Genomic DNA, 10,675 nt, shown 5'->3' with positions numbered 1-10,675 from the left:
ATCTTTGCACTTCAATCTCACACAAATTAGTCTGTTGTTTACGGCTTCAATTCTAGCAGACTTTGCTCTACACCTTTCTTCAGGATGATGGTAACTCCCTCATGGTGTAGGTCATCATCCCTCTCAGAGTAGAGACGGTTTTTCCGGTGGTGGTTTTCAACCTTCCAGATCCAGTTCATCTGCTCTCACTCATTCCTAGAAAAGGGAGGTTAAAACGTCTTATTTCAGATGTTACCTCTGCAAGCTTGCCCATTACCTCTGCAAGCTTGCCCATTTTGGACATTGTTCTTACATTCCAATGTCCTAGTCTGATCTTGGTTAAGGTCCTCCCTCATCCTGCTGTTAACGTCCTTTCGGCTTTTGGCCACCAGCATTCATACAAGTTTCACTTGACTCAGAAGGCCCACCCCCCCACACTGAAGTAGGGGTTCTTTTTGTTGCCATTTCCATAAGATAAGATACTTGTTGTATGAGAAAGGGTCGTTAGCCCTATGCTCAACCCCCAACCTGGAGAACCAGGGATCACTCTTTGTCTGGTTTCTATCTGTCGACCTTTCTGGCAAGGGTGGCCCTGCCAGGAGCTTTCGCTCCCATCAGCATAGCTCTAGGGATCATTGAAATGCTTTCGCTCCTTCACTGCGACAAAGTGGTAATCCAAAAAGGACTCCCATTTTGTAAAGAAAGTAGCAGAGACAAACATGAGATTAACCCTAACCCGAAAATACACCACAACCACACATACTAAAAATAGCAACCTTTTTTTCAACAACAAAGAAAAAACACAAAACTCAATTTTTCACTACAAAATAAATAACAGACATTTTATTTTTGGATGGAAAATAAAACATATACTGGCAATAAACACTCAAGATATTCTTGCCCATAAGTAACCTGGCCAAAAATTAAGCAGTCATTTATTTTTATATCAAGTCAGTCGACAGTAGCAAAAAATGGTTTTTCATGAAGCCAACGGTTTCACAGCAAATTTTTAATTTGCCTTAGTAGCTGGGAGTCTTCCGAATCCCAACTTGACAAGAGTCAAATCAATGGACCTAGTCGCTGTAGGAACTAGGGGCAGCGGTAGCAGTGCCCAAACAGCTCTTTTCAGGCTACTCAAGAAACTACTAATGCGAGTCACAAACTACCTGTATGCGATACACATTCTACTCTCTACTGCTGCCTACCTCCTGGATATCCCTCTGGCAATCTGCCACTCCGGTCCCTGAAACTGCTTTAACTCTTGCTCACTTCCAGCTCATTGATGCACCCTCCAGCTACTCCAGCTCACTTTTGCAGCTTCTAGTGACTCACGCTGCCTTCAGCTCACTCCTGCGATTCCAGCCACCAGCTCCTGCAGCCCTTGACATCTGGCTACCAGCTTCCAGAGCTCACTGACATCCAGCAACCTGTTTCAGTGCCTGCTGACTTCCGGCTACCAGTTTCCAGCATCAGATCCAGACTATATGACTCAGATTAATCTTATGCATATCATTCTATCCCACGGACTCAAGAATCCCAACTTCACGAGACACAGGTTCTCACTCCAACTGATTCTGAATCCATCACCGTACATTTTACCTTTTTTCTTAGTAACAGTAAAACACTATACACATCAGAGTCTGTCATTCTTTTTTGCTATTGCCATTGCCTCTTTGCCTGTGTACTAGTTGTACAGTCGATTGGCACCTTTACCATTCGACACCTTCACTTTTCGACCCTCTGTAAAACACTCTTAGACAAGCAACTGTGTTTCAAAATTAATGGTGGTCGACCTATCCGTTTTAGAGTGAACCCTATACATAAAAATATATACATGTAAACACATACCTAACTTTATATAGAGGTAGGTAGATGAATAAACTAAGCAAATAAATTTAAACCCTTGCTTGTAAGGCCCCAAATTATCATAGCAGATGAGGAAGCATTAAATCTATGAAGTAAATAAAAGTTTATAAGTCCCAGCCACAATTATTTCTCTTTCTTTAGAGAAGTTTTACAGGACTTAAATTAAAAAAAAAAATGATCCTCAGAAACGTTTTATACGCAGAACTTCAGACAGAAAACAGGTGATTGGTTCATTTTGCCAAAAGGCATCCTTGCTTATTTGTGGATGCTCAGTGAAAACGTCTGCGATATTTTTTTTACAAACTCATTAAGCACGAATTACCGTGGGCACTTGGTGTTTATTGGTTTTCTAACCTTTAATTGTAGTCAGCCTCAAGTTGACATTTATCTGTGTTTTGTTTTTAGTTTGTTTGTTTGTTTGTTTGTTTGTTTGTTTGTTGTTTTTTTTAGTTTTGTTTTTTTCTTTTTTTTTTTTTGCTCTTACTTTTAGTGACATGTCGGTTGACGACAATTTTATAAACAACCGATTTATATGATTTCTTTTTTGATAAAACAAAAAAAAAGGTAAGAAATATGACAAACTTTTTATTGGAGCGAGGGGGGGGTAGCTCTAGATGTATGAGAGGCTTGGCCAGTTGGACTTCAAGCATTAGGAGTTTTGTTATATATAGGTGCTTATTATGATTGGCACTTATGACGATAAATAAAAATAAAGAAAAACTTTTATATAGGCATCACCACTTATCCAGGCCCAGAGACCACTCGAGAACAAGGGTTAAGCGTGTACAGTAGTCAATCAGACAATATAGTAATCGTTAGTAATGGAAATTCGGTAACTTTGTTAAGTGGAACGGCTCATCAAAAACTTGTTTACGTTGGACTTGAAGACAATCAGATTGTAGTCAGCTGGAAAGTAGGAAAACGGAAGACAGTTCCACAGTGGTGCACTTCTAAGAAAGAAGCTTTGTTCATGGAATCTACATTTAGGTTTAGGCACAGATAAAGAGTGGGGGGAATTATTGATAGTATTTTCAGCTAAACGAGTGTTTCTTATGAAAGTTTGGCAAGGGGGGACCATAGATTGAAGTCAGCCGATGCTATGAAAATAGCAATAAAGCAAAGACAAACTCGCAACATCTCTTCTGTGAGATAGAGGTTGCAGAGAAGAGAAAAGGACATCTCCTACGAGGCTACAAATCTATTTTGAACTCTATCAAGGCAGGACAAGTCCTTTCTAGCAGCTCCTGCCCAGATGTGGCAACAGTATTCCATCCTTGGACGTACCTGGCTCTTATATAGATAGAGAATTGCATCAGCAGTGAGATATCTACTGGATCGATAGAAGGAGAAGGATCCCACCATTTTTCCAGCGGCCTTTGCAACAGATTTGATGTATGTGTTCCATTTCAGATCAGGAGTAAAGGTCAAGCCCAGAAGCTTGTCAAAACATGAAGCCTCCCCAAGACGAGAGCCATTCATATCAATTGATGCCAGATGGGGATCAGAGCATTGATGATGTAAAGATAAAAGCTTGGTTTTAGATGCATCAAAAGTGACCAGGCACTCCTTTCCCCATTGTACCATGTGCTCAAGATCAGAAGAGAGAGAATCAAACTTGGTCGTTTACGGTCTTAGATGTGCTACCATAGATGGTAGTGTCAACCAGGGTGATGGGAAGCAATTCTCCAACGTTTAAACAGTTTTGTAAGTATGGGCGCTAGTTCTGATTGAAGATTTTTGAATACTATAATTAGAATACCGTCAGGGCCAGTTGTTTTACTGGAATCAAGGGTTTTGATTAGAATGGCAACATCATGTACAGATATTTGTATATCACATAGCATGTTTTCTGATACAGGAGGAAATATTGGGGGTTGGCGGCCTTGGTCGCAAAGGGTAGAATTAGCTGCAAAGTTCTTGGCAAAGAGTTTGGCTTTGTTTGATGCTGACGAGATGACCTCAGGTCCATTGATGATAGTTGGAATAGAGCACATGCTTCTGTTTAGGATCCTGTTTGCTATTTGCCAAAACTGGTGGGAACCAAGCCGGTGCTCAGCTACTTTGAACTTGACAGACTGAACATACAACTCTCTTGCATTCTTTATTACTTTCTTGCAATGATTGCTGGCAGTCCTGAAAGTGGCTTTAGTCTCTACAACTATTACGTTGAAAGCAATAAAAAAAAGTGGTTTCTGTGCACAATGGCAGCAGCACATTCTGGAGAGAAACATGGCTTGACATAAAAGTAACTTGACATAAAAGTCCTTTTACATTCTGAAGGAATCAGCAATTCTTTTCCTTTCAACTATCTAGTCAAAATAGAGAAACTGTTCATGAAGCCTTTTCATCTCTTTTCTTTTTCTGAGACCTCGATTAAACATGTCAGTTGCTTGATAGAAGTTTCTAAGTTTGCGTTGGCTTACTATTTTGGCATAGAGGTGTTACTTTTATGGATCAAAACAATTTCTATTGGTTGAAAATACTTTGAGTCAACACGTTCCTCTGAAAACTTACTTGCTTTTCACAGTGAAGGGGAAAGCAATTCCACACAAACCAGAGAAAGACAGTAGCAATTGGAGCCATTTACTTTTTAGCATTTATTGAAATCATATCAAAATCTGTCTACAACCTGTTAGATAGTGACTTCTCTATTTAGTAGTTGTAGTGATGCTGTTGTTTTCTCTTTTTCTTTTTGTGGATGTTGAACTTAAATTTTAAATACATGAAATAAAGTAAAAATCATTAGTATAATTTTTAAAAATTTAACATACTTTTGACTGGAAGAAAAGTGTAGTATCTGTTTTGATGCTGCATTTTTTTCTGCTTTCTGTCAATAAAAATAAAACATATATGGGCAATAAACACATAAGACATTCTTGCCCATAAGTAACATGGCCAAAAATTAAGAAGAGTCATTTATTTGTATATCAAGCCAGTCGACTGTAGCATAAATGATGTTCCATGAATTCAGTGACTTCACAGCAAATTTTAAACTTTCCCTGGGAGTTAGGAGTCTCCCAAATCTCAAATTGATGAGATTAAAGGAAAAGTCTTTCTAGACTGAGGCAATTTCAATTTTCATTCTGATCCAGAGTAACCCTGAATTTTCTCCACATTAAAAATCGACCTTGTGTCTAACTCTGACTGCATGGAGAGACTAGTAATTAGGGGCTCATTTACTTAAAAGCCTTAATTTAATACATCATCACATCGCTTATATAACATTGCCATGGTAATAACTGACTTGTAACGTTATGCAGAATGTTTAACTTTTTTATTGTAAAAAAAAAAATAGTAAGATAATCGTTTTTAGAATAAAAAAAATCAGGCTACAATTTTTCTGATTTCGATACTGATTCCAATACTCCGAAAAAGTTCTGATTTTTCCCATTTCCAAACTTGATTGATCGTCCTAACACTAGAAAAAAAAAAAAAAAATGAAAAAATAAGCAAGTCTGAATCAATTATCAATATGTCATACATATTGCGATTTTGTTCTAATATTTACCTCACTCCCATGGTTAGTCGGAAATTGTGATTTGAAGAGTCAGGGTCCTAGAGGAAGAGCAGTCTGACCTACAAAAAATTCCTGGGTAGCTCTGTTGGCATTCACCAGTAGGAGCGCCTCAGGTAATTAGGGGGAAAAAAGACCCCTTCACAAAGCTATATCTCAGTCAAAAGAGAAAAAGGCCATTTCAACAATAGCCCAGACTCTGATGGCTTTGTGATTCGATTCTGATTTTGAAAATTCGATAAGATAACTAAATATCAGAAGAAGAAATAGATCCCAACCCTAGCCATATATTTTCATAAGGCATTTTCATAAAGTTGTCTATATTTTAATAGAGTTATGGTGTCTGTTTTTAGCAGAACTACATGACAAGAGAAATACCCAAATTTATTTCATCATGAAATCAGAATTTATTCTCAAAGATTTTTCATTTCTGTGAAATTTGTAAAATAATCTTGTTCTTATATTTCTGAATTATTTAGATGAGGATTGATAATTTGTATTATTTGGATTCTTCAGACTACTGTTCTCATCTTGAGTGTCATTTTCATCATATTTCGGTCGATGTAACCTCCGACCTTCTTCAGGTGTATCTTTTGAGATAATGATTGGTAATTCGTATTATTTGAATTCTTCAGACTAATGTTCTCATCTTGAATGTTATTTTCATCATATTTTGGTTGATGTAACCTCTGTATCAAGTGTATCTTGTTGAACTCTGGGATCTTCCTGTCAAACTCAGAAATCTGCACAGAATTCCGAATGGAACCCTTTATTTAATCCATAGGGATGGTATGCTCTAAGTATTTCAAGTGCTGTCTGCATTGAGGATTAAACCTTCAACCTACAGGATTTCTAACAAGTCATGTCTGGCAGAATGAGAACATGCTTTCCTGTGGATTAAATAAAGGGTTCAATTCAAAATTCCATGCAGATTCCTACAATCAACAGAAAGATTCTGAATTGACCCTGACTCTATTTATCTGATTTGAATTAATGAGAAAATGATCACCAAAGTTTGGAATAAAATTCCAATGTCTAATTTTGTTCTGAATTTTGGAAATTAAAGATGATTGTATCATTTGGATTAATTAAGTACCTTATTTCTTGTACAGGATACTGTACAAATACCTTATTTCTTGTGCAGGATACTGTACAAGTACCTTATTTCTTGTGCAGGATACTGTACAAGTACCTTATTTCTTGTGCAGGATACTGTACAAATACCTTATATCTTGTGCAGGATACTGTACAAGTACCTTATTTCTTGTGCAGGATACTGTACAAGTACCTTATTTCTTGTGCAGGATACTGTAAAAATACCTTATTTCTTGTGCAGGATACTGTACAAATACCTTATTTCTTGTGCAGGATACTGTACAAATACCTTATTTCTTGTGCAGGATACTGTACAAGTACCTTGTTTCTTGTGCAGGATACTGTACAAGTACCTTATTTCTTGTGCAGGATACTGTACAAATACCTTATTTCTTGTGCAGGATACTGTACAAGTACCTTATTTCTTGTGCAGGATACTGTACAAATACCTTATTTCTTGTGCAGGATACTGTACAAGTACCTTATTTCTTGTGCAGGATACTGTACAAATACCTTATTTCTTGTGCAGGATACTGTACAAGTACCTTATTTCTTGTGCAGGATACTGTACAAGTACCTTATTTCTTGTGCAGGATACTGTACAAATACCTTATTTCTTGTGCAGGATACTGTACAAGTACCTTATTTCTTGTGCAGGATACTGTACAAGTACCTTATTTCTTGTGCAGGATACTGTACAAGTACCTTATTTCTTGTGCAGGATACTGTACAAATACCTTATTTCTTGTGCAGGATACTGTACAAGTACCTTATTTCTTGTGCAGGATACTGTACAAGTACCTTATTTCTTGTGCAGGATACTGTACAAGTACCTTATTTCTTGTGCAGGATACTGCACAAATACCTTATTTGTTGTGCAGTATACTGTACAAATACCTTATTTCTTGTGCAGGCTACTGTACAAATACCTTATTTCTTGTGCAGGATACTGTACAAATACCTTATTTCTTGTGTAGGATACTGTACAAGTACCTTATTTCTTGTGCAGGATACTGTACAAATACCTTATTTCTTGTGCAGGATACTGTACAAATACCTTATTTCTTGTGCAGGATACTGTACAAATACCTTATTTCTTGTGCAGGATACTGTACAAATACCTTATTTCTTGTGCAGGCTACTGTACAAATACCTTATTTCTTGTGCAGGATACTGTACAAGTACCTTATTTCTTGTGCAGGATACTGTACAAGTACCATTTTTTTCTAATTTAAAAGATGAAGGAACTCGATACTTTATGAGATTTTCTGTTGTGCTAAATTTTTTATGCCAATTTCAAGTAAAAGCAATAATATCTACTTAATTGTCATTTTGCAGTCAGTTAAATATTACTACATTATTACACGAAACATGTCCTCTGAAGATTTTATTAATCAGTGAAATCCACCATTAATTGCAATAAGACTGACTAAGTTACTTCCCCTGACTATATGCTGTTTATTTATGCATAGACTTGAATTTTATTTCAAAAACCATTTTCATTAATAATTAGTTTTCTATTTCATTGTTTTTTGTAATTTTCTTGATATATTATTAAATTCAAGATGACAGTTTTGTAGATACCATGTGTTTTACTTGAAATTAAATATTTCAATCTCCGGATTTCACCATTATAATGAAGAAACGCTGTTATTTTCATAAAATCTAATATTTGTGGTTTTTGTTAAAGACAAACACTCAATCCCCATTATGGTTTAATGTTGGGTGTAAAAATTACATCACTTAATTCTAAGACTTAAGACTTATGGGTTTTGAATTATTTGCTTGTGATCATTAAAATGGTTTGATTTATATTGAATGAAATGATTTTCTTGTGATTGAATGATGGTGTTTGCTCGGAACCGTATAAGACAATGAGAAAAATGAATAGGATAGAGGAATTGTTGATGTCTATGTATCATTTGTTATCTTGAGCTAAAGAATATTTTACCTACCCTAGGACGGGTATTACATATGTATGAAATAATTGTACCTGCCCTAGGACAGGAGATTTACAGCACATATATGGAAAAAATTTCTTTACCTAGGGCAGATAATGTACAACACATATTTAAAATAATTTATATAATTTTCTAATGTGCTAACTTTTCTGTATGTCACAGGTAAGAGTTTGTTTGTTTTTACATCAGAGTGCTATAGTGAAGAAGCACCTGATTTCTTATATAAATGTCATACTACTCAAATATATTACATAATTTTCAGCTTTGATAACTTATGTACGTCACAGGTAAGATTTTCCTTGTTTTTCATACGGGTACTATACTCTACAAGTACCTTAATTCCTGGGTGGGATACTGTACAAGTACCTTTTTTCTAATTTAAAAATGAAAGAAAAATACTTTTAAGTAATTTTCTGTTGTGCTAAATTTTCTGTGCGTCTCGAGTAAGAATTTGTTTTTGCATCTGGGTGCTATAGTGAAGAAGCTCTTATTTCTCATTTAAAAGTCATGCTACTCGAATATGTAACGTGATTTTCGGTTTTAATAACTTTTATGCACGTTACAGGTAGGATTTTCATGTAAGTACTATACTGCACAGGTACCTGATTTGTTGGGTAGGAACAAATACCTTATTTCTAATATAAAGATGAAATTACTTGATTTTACATAATTTTCTGTTGTTTCTATATGTCACAGGTGAGAGTTTGTTTTTACATCAGCGTGCTTTAACAAAGAAACACCTTATTTCTTATATAAATATCAAACTACATGAATATATGTCATTATTTTCGATTCAGATTACTTTTATGTACATCACAGGTAAGATTTCCTTTGTTTTTCATATGGGTACTATACTGTACAAGTACTTTATTTCTTGGGTAGGATAATGTACAAGTACCTTTTTTCTTGTGTAGGACACTGTATAAGTACCTTTTCTCTAATTTAAAAAAATACATGTTTTCGGTTTTGATAACTTATGTACATCACAGGTAAGATTTTCCTTGTTTTTCATACGGGTACTATACTCTATGAGTACCTTAATTCCTGGTTGGGACACCGTACAGGTACCTTTTTTCTAATTTAAAAATGAAAGAGCTCGATACTTTTATGAAATTTTTTGTTGTGCTAAATTTTCTGTGTGTCTAGAGTAAGAATTTGTTTGTTTTTTCATCAGGGTGCTGTTCTGATGAAGCACTTTATTTCTCATATGTAAGTCATACTACTCAAATATTTGTGATTTTCGGTTTTAATAACTTTTATGTGGGTCACAGGTAAGATTTTCTTTGTTTTTTTTCATATGAGTACTATACTGCACAAGTACCTTATTTCTTGGGTAGGATACTGTGCAAGTACCTTATTTATAATATAAAAATGAAACTACTCGATGATTTTACATAAGTTTTTCATATGAATACTATGCTGTACAAGTACCTTATTACTTTGGTAGAATTTTTTGTATACATAAATACACTAAAAAGTATGTGATCATTGTATGTGATTTTTGGCATGGCATCCATACAAATATACAAACATATACAATGCATATAATTGATAACACTGGTCAACACAATATTTTTGGCAGGCAAAGTAAGACTGGTTTCTGGGGTTTTCAAGGGCGCTGAATCCGAATCTGACATTAGTTTTTTCAAATTGGCTCTAATTTTTGAGATATCACAGGGGGGTCGTTTGTCTGAAATCACCCATTCACGACCATAGCTAAACGTACAAAAAACGGCTAAATAGTGCATAAATGTCAGATATTGATTTTTATGATAATCTTAAACCACAAAGACAGTGTAAAATCTCAATCTAACAAGTTAAGTTAGATATAACATCATTTCATTTATAACATTTGATCCTATAACTGGACACTTTTCATAAATTTCGAGGATATACAAAAAATTTGCTAAAAATTTGCTGAATTTTAATTCTCCAAGTGAAAAAAAAACATTTACATAATCAGTTATATATCATAAATTAATGCAAAGCATTAACACTAGATTCTTAGTTACAATGAACACACAAAACAATATTTTATTCACAAAACTAAAATCGACGTTTATACGATTTTCGCTTGTGAGCAACTTTTGGGCAGTCTCTCAAAAGGTTCCAGCAGTAGTCTGCCATCATGTGCTCATCCCATTTGCCTTGATACCTCTCTTCCATTGTTTTGATGTCTTGATGGAATCTCTCTCCCTGCTCCTCACTGTAATCACCAAGATTACCAGGAAATCTGTCGAGGTGGCTAAACAAGAAATGA

The sequence above is a fragment of the Euprymna scolopes genome, chromosome 43 (assembly GCF_053919585.1).
Source record: "Euprymna scolopes isolate OS-2025 chromosome 43, ASM5391958v1, whole genome shotgun sequence".
NCBI lineage: Eukaryota > Metazoa > Mollusca > Cephalopoda > Sepiida > Sepiolidae > Euprymna > Euprymna scolopes.
The sequence above is the reverse complement of the archived record's forward strand: the minus strand, read 5'-3'. Positions refer to the sequence as shown.